The sequence below is a fragment of the Triticum urartu genome, chromosome 4A (genome assembly GCF_056163025.1).
Source record: "Triticum urartu cultivar PI428250 chromosome 4A, HENAU_Tu73, whole genome shotgun sequence".
Lineage (NCBI taxonomy): Eukaryota > Viridiplantae > Streptophyta > Magnoliopsida > Poales > Poaceae > Triticum > Triticum urartu.
Genome location: NC_141876.1, coordinates 135,119,846 through 135,135,003, shown reverse-complemented (window position 1 = coordinate 135,135,003; position 15,158 = coordinate 135,119,846).

Below are 15,158 nucleotides of genomic sequence, written 5' to 3'. Positions count from 1 at the left end.
GTTCCAGTTGGAGGAAATTGCCAAAAGCATTACCTTTACTGTCGAGCCGGATGCCCTGATTTGGCAGCTGGACAATAAGGGGAAGTATTCCTCCAGCTCCCTCTATCATGTTATCAACTTTAGAGGGGTTCAACCCGTGTTTATCCCCGCTGTCTGGAAATTGAGAGTTCCCCCTAAAATTCATGTATTTCTTTGGCTTCTCTCCAAAAACAAATTGATGACTAGGGATAACCTTAGGAAGAGACACATCATCAAACCCCTTGATTGTGTTTACTGCTTGGAACAAGAGTCTTGTTCTCACCTATTTTTTGAATGTATAGTTGCTAAACATCTCTGGGCCCACATTGAGGAATATTTCTCTAGTCAGATTGACTCATCCTTCGAATCTGTCGCCAGATTCTGGATTGCTACCAAAAAGTGCTCAGTTTTAAACACTGTTAGCTCAGCTGTGCTTTGGTGCCTCTGGAAATATAGAAATGCTATGATTTTCAGTAACACCTCCTGGATGTCCATTTCGCAGGTCTTGAGGTTGATCAGGAACATGGTGAGGAACTGGGCGATTCTCTCCTCCCGATCGGACAAGGACAAGTTGATGAGCTTCGTGGAAACCCTAACAAGATCCCTCCAGAACCGTTAGCGATCACTTGTGGCTGAACAAGGCTCGACCTGCTCTGGGGCTGGACCCGTGGGCTCGTCTCAAGATCTCTGATGAAGATGATGGGCACCTGGCGCCGAAAAAGAGGGACATCCACCATGCTATGCCTTCCAGCCCGGTGTCTCCGCTCGCTTACTGGTCGCCGCAGGCTGACACGGCCCCTCGGCTGAAGACCATGAAGGCTTCGCTGGACCCTCCTTATGTCATTTGAGTGCTCTATCCGCTCTGCCTTTGGCACCGCTCGGGTGATTTGTGTTATTCAGAGAACTTGTTCACCCCCCCTAGTTTGTAGCTTTTCTACCTTTGCTTTCGAACTGCTCTTTGAGCTGCTGTATCAGAATATGTTGTGGTTTCGTTCTCAGCAATGGAACCGGGGAGATGCTACCTATTTTTCTAAAAAAATTTATTTTATATGTTATTATATATTATTTTTATTGTCATCATATATTTAACAGATACTTACATATGTAAGAAAACAATATCCCACATCTTATTATCTTATAAAAATAATTTCTTAAAAACTAAAATCCTGGATTGTTTTGGCACGAAAATCCTAGTGATTGTGTACAAAAGCTTGGTAAGATTTAAGGACGAATGTAATAATATTACTTATTATTTAAATATATTTATAACAAAATGCTCAGCCCCTTTTTATTTTTTGATAACATTGCTGGCCCAACCCAATATTATAATTAGAATCAGCCCAGCAAAATCGTGTATTTCGAGAAAGTGCAAATGGGCTGTAATTTTTTAGGAAATAAAATAAACGGGCCGCATGGACGCTACATTATTTGTTCACCTAGCTCAGCTAATGGCTACAATTAAAAAAAAGATCAAATTGACTGTAAATTCTACCGCGCAAAAAAAGACTGTAAATTCTGAAAAAATGGATTGAATATGTGCCACATTTTTGGAGGCTGAAATATGGGCCAATAGGTCGAAGCCAATGCAAGTCGTTGTCAATTTAGTCAACAAATGATTCTGACATGTTAGCCGTTGGATTTACATCCAACGACCGGCATCCATCTTCAATCTCTCGTCTTCTTCCTCCAGCGCTGCTAGGACCACCTCCCGCCTCTTGCTGCTAGCAGCTCTGCTTAGCACGCTTCGCTATGAAGCGCTACTCCACCGTTCGCCAGGCCATCCCTCCACCCCTCCACACCTCCTGTTCTTCTCCACCGACTGCCGAACCACACCGCACTAGAACCAGTTAACCCTCGTACACCTCTCTGTCTGCGACTCTACTCCCGCATCTTTCCATCTCCGGCTCGTTCCTGTCCGGGGCCTCGCCGTCGCCCACCACCTTGGATGCGCTCGGCGCGGCGTGGTCAACATGGTCAACGAACGACACCATCGGAAGTAGACTGTGCGTGGAGAGGCTGACAGCTGGGTCCACGGCCGCACACAAGGAAATGCCTCCTTATTACGCGCAAAATAATGATCCTCCACCTGACATCTGGGACCCACCGGAAGGGCCTATGTATTTCACGAAATAAAGTGCCCCCCGCTGACATGTCGGACCCACAAGCTATCTTCGCACGCAAGGAAGTGCCTCCTTATTATGCACAAAAAAATGAATATTCCCCCTGCCAGCTGGAACCCAGCATAGTGGGAGGCTGACTTGTGGGCCTACCAAGTTGACGGGGGCGGAGGGCTTTGTCAACTTAGCCAATATGAACGATTCTAGCTCCTGTTACCATACGATGTTCATCCAACGGCCGTAGTGCTTCTTCAACCTTTGGTCTTCTTGCTCCAGCCGCCTAAACCAGTGCCGGTCGTGCCGCGTGCTCCTGCCTCCCGTGGCCGGCTGTGATTCCACGGAGGCCTCACCGCCCCCTAATACTCCCACCACTGGCCAGGCCATCCCTCTACTCACCCACACCCCTGTTATTCTGCGGCGACAGCAGCCTCACACCACAGCCGAACCAATGAACCCTCGTACTCCTCTTCGCGTGGGCATCAACTGTTGCGTCTTCCCCGGCTCCGAGTCGTCCCCTTCCTAGTCCTCGCCATCGTCCACCGCCCTGGTGCTCTCGGCACGGCGTGGTCAACGTGGTCAATGACCGACTTCCATCGGAAGAGTACTGTACATGGAGAGGCTGACAGCTGGGTCCACGGCAGCCGCAAGGAAGTGCCTCCTTATTACGCGGAAAATAATCATTCCTCCACCTGACAGCGGGGACCCACCGGACGGGCCACCAGTATTTTGTGAAAAAAATCATTTCCCCCTGACTGCTGGGACCCACCGGATGAGCCACTGTATTTCGCGAAAAAACGTTCCCCCCGCTGTCAGCTCGGACCCACCAGAAGTGTCTCCTTATTACGCACAAAAAAATGAATACTCCCCCGGCTAGCTGGGACCCACCTTGCTGGGAGGCTGACTTGTGGGCCTACTAAGTTGACGGGGACGAAGGGCTTTGTCAACTTAGTCAATATGAACGATTCTAGCTCCAGTGACCATACGATGTCCATCCAACGGCCGTAGTGCTTCTTCAACCTCTGGTCTTCTTGCTCCAGCCGCCCAAAGCAGCGTCGGTCGTGCCGCATGCTCCTGCCTCCCGTGGCTGGTTGTGCTGCTGCAGAGGCCTACCGCCTCCTACTATTCCCACCGCTGGCCAGGCCCTGCGGCGACGGCAGCCTCACACCGCAGCCGAACCAGTGAACCCTCGTAGTCCTCTCCGCGCGGGCTTCCACTGCCGCGTCATCCCCTTCCTAGGCCTCGCCGTCGTCCACCGCCGTGGTGCTCTCCGCGCGGCGTGGTCAACGTGGTCAAGGAACGACTTCCATCGAAAGAGTACTTTACGTGGAGAGGCTGACAGCTGGGTCCACGACCACAGCCTTGTTTTTTGTGATTTGCCAAGTAAGTCGCTTTGTCAGGCCTGTTGGGCTGCAAATCTTTCAAGATGAGGAGAGCTTTCATTCGGCTGGCCGTGAAAATGGCCCTTCAGTAATGAGAAATGGGTTGTACATTTTTAAAACACATCAAACCGACAATTAGTTTCAAATATCTTTTTTCCATTTCAAGATTTTAAATTACATTAATTTTTATGGGTGTAGAATTTGTTGGATTTTATATTGATATACATTTATTTTTAAAATCAGTTTGAATGTGAGTCAAAATTTCGGGATTAAAACAGTTCGGACCGCACCGAAATATGCAAAATTTCGTATAATTTTTTAACCGTTGCCACAATATGGGCTGTAATGCTAACAAAAAGAATATGGGCTCCAAAAAAACCTTAAGAATTAGCAAATGGGCCGTAAATTATTAGAAATAATGGTAGATGGGCTGTATGCTGTTTTCCACAGATTTGAGGCTTTCCTAAAAAAAGGTTGACGCACAAGCACTGACTATTGGATGTCCATCCAACGGCCGTCGTGCTTCTTCAATCTCTGCTCTTCCTGCTCCCGCCGCTCAAACAAGCGCCGGCGGGACTGCCTGCTCCCTCCTCCTCGCGGCCCGCTGTGCTGCCACGCAGGCCTCACCACCCGACCGTACTCCCATCGCTGGCCTAGCCATCCCTCTACTCACCCACACCTGCTGTTATTCTCCGGCGACGGCAGACGAACCAGTAAACCCTCGTACAATCGTACTCCCCTCCGCGTAGGAAACAACTTCCGAGTCTTCCCTGCCTTCGTGTCGTCCCCTTCCTAGGCCTCGCCGTCGTCCATCGCCCTGGTGCTATCGGCGCGGCGTGGTCAACGTGGTCAAGGAACGACTTCCATCGGACGTGGACCGTACGTGGAGAGGCTGACAGCTGGGTCCACGGCCGCAGCAAGGAACTGCCTCCTTATTACACAAAAAATAATGATTCCTCCACCTGATAGCTAGGACCCACCGGATGGGCCACTGTATTTCGCAAAAAAACGTTTCCCCCTGACTGCTGGGACCCACCAGCTACATCTTCGCACGCAAGGAAGTGCGTCCGGGCAGAAAAAAATGATTCACCCCTTGACTGCTGGGACCGACCAACTACATCTTCGCAGGCAAGGAAGTGCCTGACAGTCGGGACCCACCTGGTCGAAGCGTACGTAGCGTTGTCATTCTGGTCACGAACGTGTACGTACATACTGGTCGATGTAGAGGCGCGCACGTGTCATAGTAGAGGCACGCACGTGTCGTAGTAGAGGCGCACACATAGCATTTACACGTACGTACATCGGCCAGGGTGGAAGAAGGAAAATACGGCCACGTATGTGTACATACGGGCGGGGTCTCGAACGCCTACCTGCGCATACGTACGGCTAGGGCTCGTGTACATGGCTAGGTCAGAACGGAGAAACAGCATCGTCGTCGTGTTCATGGGGAGGCAACGGAATGCGTCGTGTTCATGGGGAGGAAACAGAATGCGTCGTGTTCATCGGGAGGGCTTGGACGGAACATGCGATGGAAACGAGGCCTGGCGTACCGCAGAACGGAGGAAACGGCCTTGTGTTCGACCGGCCACGTTCGAAATGGGATCCTGTTCATCGGGAGGGGTCTGGCGTACCGCAAAATGGAGGAAACGGACCTCCTACGGTCGAAACGGGGGTCCTGTTGATTGGGAGGGGTGTGGCGTACCGCAAAACGGGACTCCACGGGATTGTGTTGGAGCGCTACGGTCGAAATGGGGGTCCTGTTCATCGGGAGGGGTGTGGCGTACCGCAAAACGGGACTCCACGGGATACTGTTTATCTCCACCGTCGACCTCCTCCAGCCTCCACGGGCTCCTGTTCATCCAGCCTCCACGGGCTCCTGTTCATCTAGCGTCCACCGCGCGCTACTCCACCGGCTACTGTTCAACCACCCCTCCACCGTCTACTGTTCATCCAGCCCTCCACACCACGGGGTCCTGTTCAACCACCCCTCCACCGTCTACTGTTCATCCAGCCCTCCACACCACGGGGTCCTATTCAACCACCCCTCCACCGTCTATTGTTCATCCAGCCCTCCACACCACGGGGTCCTGTTCATCCAGCCCTCCACGGGCACCCCTCCACCGTCTACTGTTTATCCAGCCCTCCACCACACCACGGGGTCCTGTTCATCCAGAGGCAACACCACCGCTCACTGTTCATCCAAACCCCCCCGCAACGCTCACTGTTCATCCCATCGATCGGCTTCAGTTAGCAGCAGTAGCGAAGGAATCGCTCGATCGGGTTCAGTTAACAGCCATCGATCGATCGCTCGGGTTCAGTAACACGTAGCCTGCAGTGCAATCGCTCGGGTTCAGTTAGAGCCCAACGCCTTGCTCGGATTCAGTTAGAGCCAACGCCTCGCACACACGCGCGTACGTGTACGAGAGAAACTCACATCGCTCGGCCCCCGACCTCCCACCGTAACCGGGAACTCCCCGAAATCCCCCCCTCGCTTCTACCATGGTTTTTTCCGTCATGGACGGCCCAAAGAATGTCATGCAGCTGTTTCTCCGGCCCGCCCAGGACGAAAAGTCCATTTTCTGTCATGATTTTTTGTCATAGAAGTAGGATCCCACCACATCTATGATGATACCGGGTTTTTTCACAATTATCGTCATAGAAGTGTCATATGTATGACAGAAAAAAAATTTGTTTGGCCCAAAATGTCACGGATGTGTCTTTTTTTTGTAGTGATGTAATCAACTGCAGTCCTTCTCCTAACAGCATAGGGATCATACTGTCTCCACAATCTCAGTCCAGCATCTTTTCTCATGTGCATGTCTTCAGCCACTGGATGAGCATCATTGTGGTCTGGGATCCTGGGTTTGAATTTCCTCAAAACAAGAGACTCATCATCCTCTTCTTCAGCTTGAGGCACTTGGGCCTTGTTCTTCTCTTCTGCAGGAATACTTCTAGTGTTCCTCTTGGGCTTTGACTTCTGAGCTTGAGATTTGGGAGCAGACTTGGGCTTTGATGTTGCAGCCCCTGACTTAATAGCATCTCCCATGAGCTTCTGAGCTATGGGTGCTGGAGCATCTTCTTCCTCTTCCTCTTCTTCTTCTGCTGGATCCTTAAACATGGATGATCTCCCTAGAACTCTGGCAATGGTCTTCTTGACCCTCTCTTTTCTCTTTTTTCCTTCTCCAGCCTCTTTGGGTTCAAGAGTGAACTCCATAGTTTTTTCCAAGGCTGCTTTCCTAGGTTTGGATGTTGGCATTCTCTTGGCAGGTGCCTTCTTGTGCATCCCTGGCTTTGTTGTAGCAGTTGAGCCATACTCCTTCAGCACTTTCTTCTTTGAGGTGGCCTCATCCTCAACAGCCACATAACCTTCATCCTCGGAGTCTAAGGTTTTCTTCTTCTTTGCTCTAGCGACTGCCTTGGGCAAGTTACTAGGTGTGCTTCTACTGCCTCATCATAGCTGCTTGAGGGATCCGAACCCTCACTCAATTACACATGTTCCTCAGATTTGTTCTGACTGTCACTCTGGTCAGACATCTTGGCAATCACTGACAGCAAGCCCTATGAATAGATGTAGATGAGGAAGAGTGGATGAGCATCACAAAGTGCGGAGTTTTTGCAAAACAGATGACTTAAAAACTTAGTTTAGTTCTCCACAGAAAGATTTCGGAGCTACCGATTTGATAAACTCGGTGATACCGAAGCAGCTTTTGGAACCTAAACTAGTGAACTCGGTCAGACCGAGTCACAGTTCGGTGGCACCGAGACTACCAGGGTTTCACAGAGAATCGAACTCGGTCACACCGATTTGCAATTTTCGGTCAGACCGAAAATGCAGGTGCTATGGCCTAAGCCAAATCGGTGAGACCGATTTCTACAATTCAATCGGTCCGAGATGAGTCCAGCGGAGACCTAACCCTAAATATTCAAATCCAATCTAATCTAAAGGAAGTTTTCAGTGGATGGGTTGTTTGTATACGTGGTCATGATAATGGCAAAGTAATGTGCTATGAATCGGAGTTAAGGAATTAGCACATAGAGTCGAGCCCATAGCCTAGTTCGGCGGAGGTTCGCTACGACGGCAACGGCGGAGCAGATTTCCGTTGACGGCGATGGAAACCAGCGATGTGAGGTCGCTGGCGGCGAGGAGACGATCCAGAGACCTGAGGAGGCAGAGCAGGACACACGCGGGCTGAGGAGTTTGAAGAAATTTCCAAAATCTCATTCATGGGTATATATATCCCGACCCTATCGGTGTGACCGAGTGGAACAACTCGGTGGCACCGAGATGCAGAATCGCGAGTGGTTACTGCAACTTGGTGTGACCGAAAAGTTCAAATCGGTTGCATCGATATGAAAAACCTAGATCAACCTAGTGAACTCGGTGTGACCGAAGTGGATGAATCGGTCATACTGTCGGGGATATACCCCGCGGTATGACCCAGCCGGACTTGGCGACTCATAGAGACCCGACGAGTATTTGGTGACTTACCGATGACCCCAACGACGGGTCAGATGGATGAAAAGGCCCAAGGCCCAGAAGGCCGGTTCATGTGATGGTGGACCGGCTTAAGAGGAAGACATAATGAGTATTCTCCTGCAAAGGAAGCAAGACTAGGACTCCACTTGCAATAGAGTAATCCTAATCCTACTAGGACTAGTCATGTAACCCGCCCCTTCAACTTATATAAGGAAGGGCAGGGCTCGCCAAAAGGGGGAGAAGAAGCAGAAACAATCTCTAGGGCTAGACACAAAGGGGGAGCCGGCTTATGCGGCGACTCTCTCATGAGCATAATGAGATCTAGCCATAAACAACATGTAGGGCTATTCCGGATGATGTTTTTCGAGGCCCGAAGCTGTCTAAATCCTTGTCTTGTGTTGCGTCTCTCAATTCCGCTGAACCCCTCTCAAGCTACTACAAAGATGTGTTGGCCTCACGACTAAATCCTCACACTAAGACATCTGCCGTGACAATTCCATGACAGCTGGCGCCCACCGTGAGGCTCGTACACGGTGGTGATGAGTTCTTGGAGGGATCTCTTCTAGGGATCAAGAAGCTCGCGATTGCCAGATGAATAAGAGCCAGCGCAAAGTTAAGGATTAAAGATCATGAAAATTTAGGGTTGCGTCGTGTACGCCATCACGCATGGCCTGGTGATGCATTGAAACCAGAATCGCCGAGTTGTTGCCTCTGCGTACAGTCCCATGGTCATCAACCGGTACTATTACTGTTACTTGTCACCGTGAAAAGTAGAAGCAACAACGGAAGCTTTGCATCCAAAAAAAAGTGCAGACAATCGCATTATTTCCATCGCATCAAGCATCAACCCTGATGTTTTCAAAGTACTAGTACATCACTAGAGGCCAACTCCGATTGCTAGAAGAAAGCTACGGGGAGGTTAATTCAAGAATTATGGAAGGAAAAAGCTGCTATGTAAGTTCACAAGTCTCGCAGGTGAGGACAAGGGAGATCCATCAGGGGCAAGCTATCACCGCACGTTTTACAGGCCTTGGTCAATACGGATTCAATTTTGATCTTTGAACGGCCATCGACGGAAGTGGATGAGGCCACAAACTTGATTCGGCCATTGAATTTTCGTTTCTGAGCCACCATGGCTGGGCGCGCCTCTGACTGTTGCACGGCCGCGGCTCCTGCTACGCCAACGCTTTCCAACCCGCCGCCGGCTCAGATGCACTTTGCCGCCTGCCTCACCTATCTCTGTTCCGAGTCGCCACCAAGGTCGCGCTGAGTCGCCCCTGCTGGTCCGGCCCCGAGCCGGCCTCGGCTTCACCTCCACTTTGAGCATGGCCCTGCCACCGGTTTTTGAACCTGCCTTGCTACCATGAGTCAACGCCGCCAAGTCACCTGTTGTTTCTGAGTCACCGCTCAAGCGCTGCCTCCGCCAAAAGCCGCCCAGAATAGTCGCCGTTGTTGCCATGGCCTGCTTTGCCGACCATGTTACCGGCTCACCTCGCCACCTCCGCCGTCGGGGCCCACGGCACCACTTCACCAACCTTGCGCTAAGTCAGTTCATTCCAAGCCGCATCGCTTTTGCGCTTGGCCAAGCCACTTGTTGGCTTTGCCACGCCGCGGTTGCCGTTGAGGCTCCCTTGAGGCCTCGCCCTCGCCCGGCTTCTGCACGAGCTGCGGAGAGCCGCCGTTGGTTTCAACCCGCCCCGGTTTTATCGGCCGCCGCCACTCCCGCGGGATCCGCCCCTTGCCTCGTGCTCGCTTCTAAGCCGCCGGCGCCTCCTATCCAGACCGGCCTGGCGTTTTGCAGGCTGCTGTGTTTTGCTCTTGCTCCGTTTTTTGCTGGTTTGCTGCTCTTGCTTCGTCGGTCGCCTGCCGCGCACGCTGCTACGTTCGTGAGACCAGCAGACAAATGGAGGAGGAAGAGACGGGAGGCCGGCTGTTCGCGAGACAGATGTGAAGTTGGATTTAAAAAAATATATTGTAAGGAGAGGTCAAAGGCTCGGATGGTGCATACAGGAATCAGCCAAAGCTGACATGATTAGCAAAAGGCCAAAGCAATTACTTTAAAAAAAGGCCAAAGCAATTACGTATTGATGTCCAAAAAGTACTATTTGGGCATATCCTTCAAGGCTTGGTGAATGGATGGGTGGATGTGAAGGCCCATTAAAACTACATGGGGAATTTTGCTTCGATCCCTACGTCTGATAAACCAGTTATATCCATCTAAGTTGATTTTATTAGCACATATTGTTTTTGTCAAAAAACAATCATGTTGGCTTGTGATATTTATATGCAGGACAACGACTCATTATAAAGGTGCTACTATGCTGTGCCTATGAAGTGTGCGTTGGCATCATCACGCGCCGGTGTCCGCGTCCGCTTGCTATTGAACGGGTGTGTGCAAGCCGCCGCCCGTGCAGTTTGATCTACATCAACTGACCGGGACCGCGCCAACGATTGACTCACCGTCCGTGTGGCTTACCGCGCCTGCAATTGCCTCGCCCGTCCGCACTGGCTTACAACGCCGCGACCGGCTCATCTGTCTGCTCCCGCGGCCGACTCGGCCGTGATTATTTTCAGCTTCACCCGATGATCATCAACTCCGCGGTGATAATTACTGACCTGACGCATCAGGTGAAATCCATACGGTATATTTTTTATATTACATATTGCTTTCTTTAAAGGAGCAATTACTCTAGCTTGCAAGTTTTCTAATGCAGGACAAGTTGTCTGCTGCAAAAGGGATTGTTATATCACTGAGTCGTTGAATGACTCATACCGGTTTATATCATGGTCAAATATGGAGAATCTCAAGACAACTCCTCGAGTCGTCTTAAGACTCGGGAGCTATGATGACATAACTCAACAAATCTTGCTAGTTTTAGCAGGCTCAAGAACTCCGGATCATTAGAGGGAAAATAACCCGGTCCCATAGGCTACCGCCATATTGGTAAAAATTTAAAGGCCGTCAGAGAATTTCCGGCTCACAATGATGCTTCGGTTTACAATCTGGCTCAAGGTAAACCTGTCTCCCACAAAGCTTTGAAACTCTAAATATCCGGTTTGAAATTCCAGTTTAAAAAGAATTCATCTCTCGCAAGTTCGAGTTTTCAGAAAAAATTACAGGGACCAAAGAGAGTTTGTTTCACAGCACAACTCAAACATAGGCACCCGGCGAGCACAACTCAGAAATATATCACTTGGGGGCTTGCGGCTTATTGAGCTAAGCTATGATTACCCTTTGATCCAGCTCATAGCCACATTTACAGGTCATTTGGGGGCTTCCTGTTCAAACATAGGTCATATTCGAACCAAAGAGAACATAGCTGTCGGTACCCTCTTGATCGGCGCAATGCCAAACTCACTAGGGGGCTTCTTGATCGTATTCGAATCATAGCTTAACCCCTTTTGGGTCCGACTTGGATAGTATTTGAATCAGGGTCGTTAAAGACCTCTCAAGGTCATTTGGGGGCTTCCTGTTCAAACATAGGTCGTATTCGAACCAAAGAGAACATAGCTGTCGGTACCCTCTTGATCGGCGCAACGCCAAAGCCACTGGGGGCTACATGATCGTATTCGAATCCTAGCTTAACCCCTTTGGTCCGGTTCACTGATCATATTCGAATCAGAAGCCTCAAATTCTTGTTTTTATTTTGCTTAAGTTTTTTGAAAATAGTCTTTTGGGTTTGTCTTGATACTTTTTGTTCATATCTGAAGCATATATGTGGTTTCGATTAACCCGGCTTGACTTTGGATGATAAGTCGCCATATATGACAATAATAAACATTTGGAAGTTTTTGGCTTCTAAAGATTGGGTTATCACCCTTACTGCACAGGTATCCTAAACCGGCAGTACAATTCAATATCTCAGGAACTGGTTTTTCAAACTGGGTTATATTATTCAAATCTTTAATAGCCAACATGGCTGGATTTTTATTATGGGTATCAATAACCAATATTACGATTGAGGTTTTCAAAGTCGCTTCAGCGCAATGGATATTATTTTATCAATGGATATAATTTATTCTACAATGGAAGGAATAGTCCTGAGTCGCTGCAGGCTTACGACCCGACACTTGGGGGCTACATTATTCAAGTTGATATTACATCAAATATGCAAGTCCCATGTCACTGCCAGCATGCAGCATGACACTTGGGGGCTAATGCAAAGTCATTTTTACTGGCCTTATTGAAGACCCGACTCATCACATCTTAATGAGACGGCCCATGGGGGCTACCAATTGCTCCTGTCAACAATTTAAGGTACACAAATCTTATTCCATTATATTGAAGGGTCCACTGCTCAGTTGGTAAAGCACAAAGCCCTTAACCTTATGGATGTGGGTTCGAGCCCCATGGAGAGGATTACAACATATGATATTCTTTTCAAGGAAATATATATAAAGTCCCAGCTCAATATTATCTTACTGAGCCGGCCCTTGGGGGCTACATGTTGCTGCTCAAGTCTACATCTACAAAGTCCTTGCTCATTATTGCATAATGACCCGGCCCTTGGGGGCTACACCGGCTGAAGTTTTTGTGAGCATAAGACAATTACAAGTCCTAGGTTGATGCAAGCATGACAACCCGGCACTTAGGGGCTACAGGTAACACGAATATAAGGAGAAATACTTTCGAATTCTCAGTTTTGAGCAAATCAGATTGAGCCGACGTCACCAATCATTATGACCCGGTGTCTGCAACAATCATAGCCCGGCGCCATCAATAATTATGACACGGCGTCAGCAACAATTATGACTCGGTGCCATCAATATTTACAAACCGGCAATTTTGGTAATATTAAACCGGCAAGGTCTACATCTTCAAACCGGCAGAATATCAGATGAGTATTTCAAGACCAATATTTCTTAAGCCGGCACTTTGGAAGCCAACTCAAGTGGATTATTCTTCACAATATTTCTCTACAAGAGACCAATGTCAGCAAATTGACTCTGAAGCTGGCCTATTGACCCGGACTTTTCAAAAGAAGTATCTGGATTTTTTGAATTGACAAAGTTGAGACATGTTTGCTAAAAAAGATTTGCTATGATATCATGGACATGTACATATTAAACAAGTAAATGACAAGGCCTTAACGATGATCAAATGCCGGCCCAGAAGAACCTTCGACCCGGCGTGTAATCTATCAAAGTTGGTCTTGATTTGCAAGATTAGTTTAAAATGGATAAATCCAAATTAAACTGGGGGCTAATGTCAGGGATATACCCCGCGGTATGACCCGGCCGGAAGTATAACCCGTCCGGACTTGGCGGCTCACAGAGACCCGGTGAGTATTTGGTGACTTACCGATGACCCCAACGGCGGGTCAGATGGATGACAAGGCCCAAGGCCCAGAAGGCCGGTTCATGTGATGGTGGGCCGGCTTAAGAGGAAGACATAAGGAATATTCTCCTGCAAAGGAAGCAAGACTAGGACTCCACTTGTAATAGAGTAATCCTAATCCTACTAGGACTAGTCATGTAACCCGCCCCTTCAACTTATATAAGGAGGGGCAGGGCTCCCCAAAAGGGGGAGAAGAAGCGGAAACAATCTCTAGGGCTAGGCACAAAGGGGGAGCCGGCTTATGCGGTGACTCTCTCATGAGCATAATGAGATCTAGCCACAAACAACATGTAGGGCTATTCTGGATGATGTTTCTCGGGGCCCGAAGCTGTCTAAATCCTTGTCTTGTGTTGCGTCTCTCGATTCTGCGCAACCCCTCTCAAGCTACTACAAAGATGCGTTGGCCTCACGACTAAGTCCTCACACTAGGACATCTGCCGTGACAATTCCACGACACATACCGAAATGCACAAAGAGGTTTTGGAAGTTTAAGTATATGACGAATCGGGGACTCTGAGTGCTCCTCACATAGAGTGGTTCGAATTTGAGTTGATCAAACTTTGTGACATAGCATGAATAGTGTTTGAGACGAGAAAAACATAGATAGCTAGAGGAGGTTCTTAGGCATTCTTGTCCATCCACTTGGCAAAGGAGAAAAACGCCAAACAATCAAAACAACAAGTGGATGTCCTCAAATGAGTAAAATATGCAACCAACATGCTCACACAATAAAATGGCAAATGAAATATGTGGCAAAGCATGCACAAACACTCTAGCATCTATCAAGCAATTGGCGATGACTAGGTCATCTATATATGAGTATATTGATTGAGGAGTCAAATGAGAATGTTTGATCATAGGTCATACTCATCGTTTAAGCACAAGTGGGGTTGCCACTTTTACATAAAGCATTATTGTGTTCACACCATTAGAGTTGCTTTAGCTCAATTGATTAGAGTAAAGCTCCCCCTAGATGTGATATCCCCCCTAAGAGGGATGAACTAACCTTGGGTTTTGTCGATGATGACTTCATGTTGTTGTTGAAGATGTAGATGCTCAATGTTGATGTAGATCATTTGGAGCAATCCATTTGAGTGAGTTGCACTTTCAATACCTACACGGGTTAGTCCCACAAGGAACAAACAAGAATATCCATAGACATAGAGTGATGTTCACATAAGATGATGTCCATGAAAGCATTAGGTTACCTTGTCCCTTGTCTTACCAACAAGAGGATTTGTGACTCCTTGAACTAGTGCAAGATATCGAAGTTGTTTGCACGTGTCCTTGCCAAAAGATATGAGTGAAGTATGTTGGCGGAGTCACCCTCAAGAACTCTCTAGTTCTTTCTCTTCGGGATCCACACCATCTTGATGGGAATCCTTGGAGTTGTAGTCGTACTTGATGAAGTGGAACTTGATGTAGTCTTGGGAACCCACTTGACCAAGGCTTTGGGAGCTTCTTCAAATGCATCAATCTCCTCTTGAAGCTTGTCCTTGCCTTTTTGCTTGTGGTCTTGTGGTGGAAGTGAAGGAAATATGCCCTAGAGGCAATAATAAAGTTATTATTTATTTCCTTATATCATGATCAATGTTTATTATTCATGCTAGAATTGTATTAACCAAAAACTTGGTACATGTGTGAATACATAGACAAACAAAGTGTCACTAGTATGCCTCTACTTGACTAGCTCGTTGAATCAAAGATGGTTAAGTTTCCTAGCCATAGGCAGGAGTTGTCATTTTATTAATGGGATCACATCATTAGAGAATGATGTGATTGACATGACCCATCCCGTTAGCTTAGCACTTGATCATTTAGTTTACTGC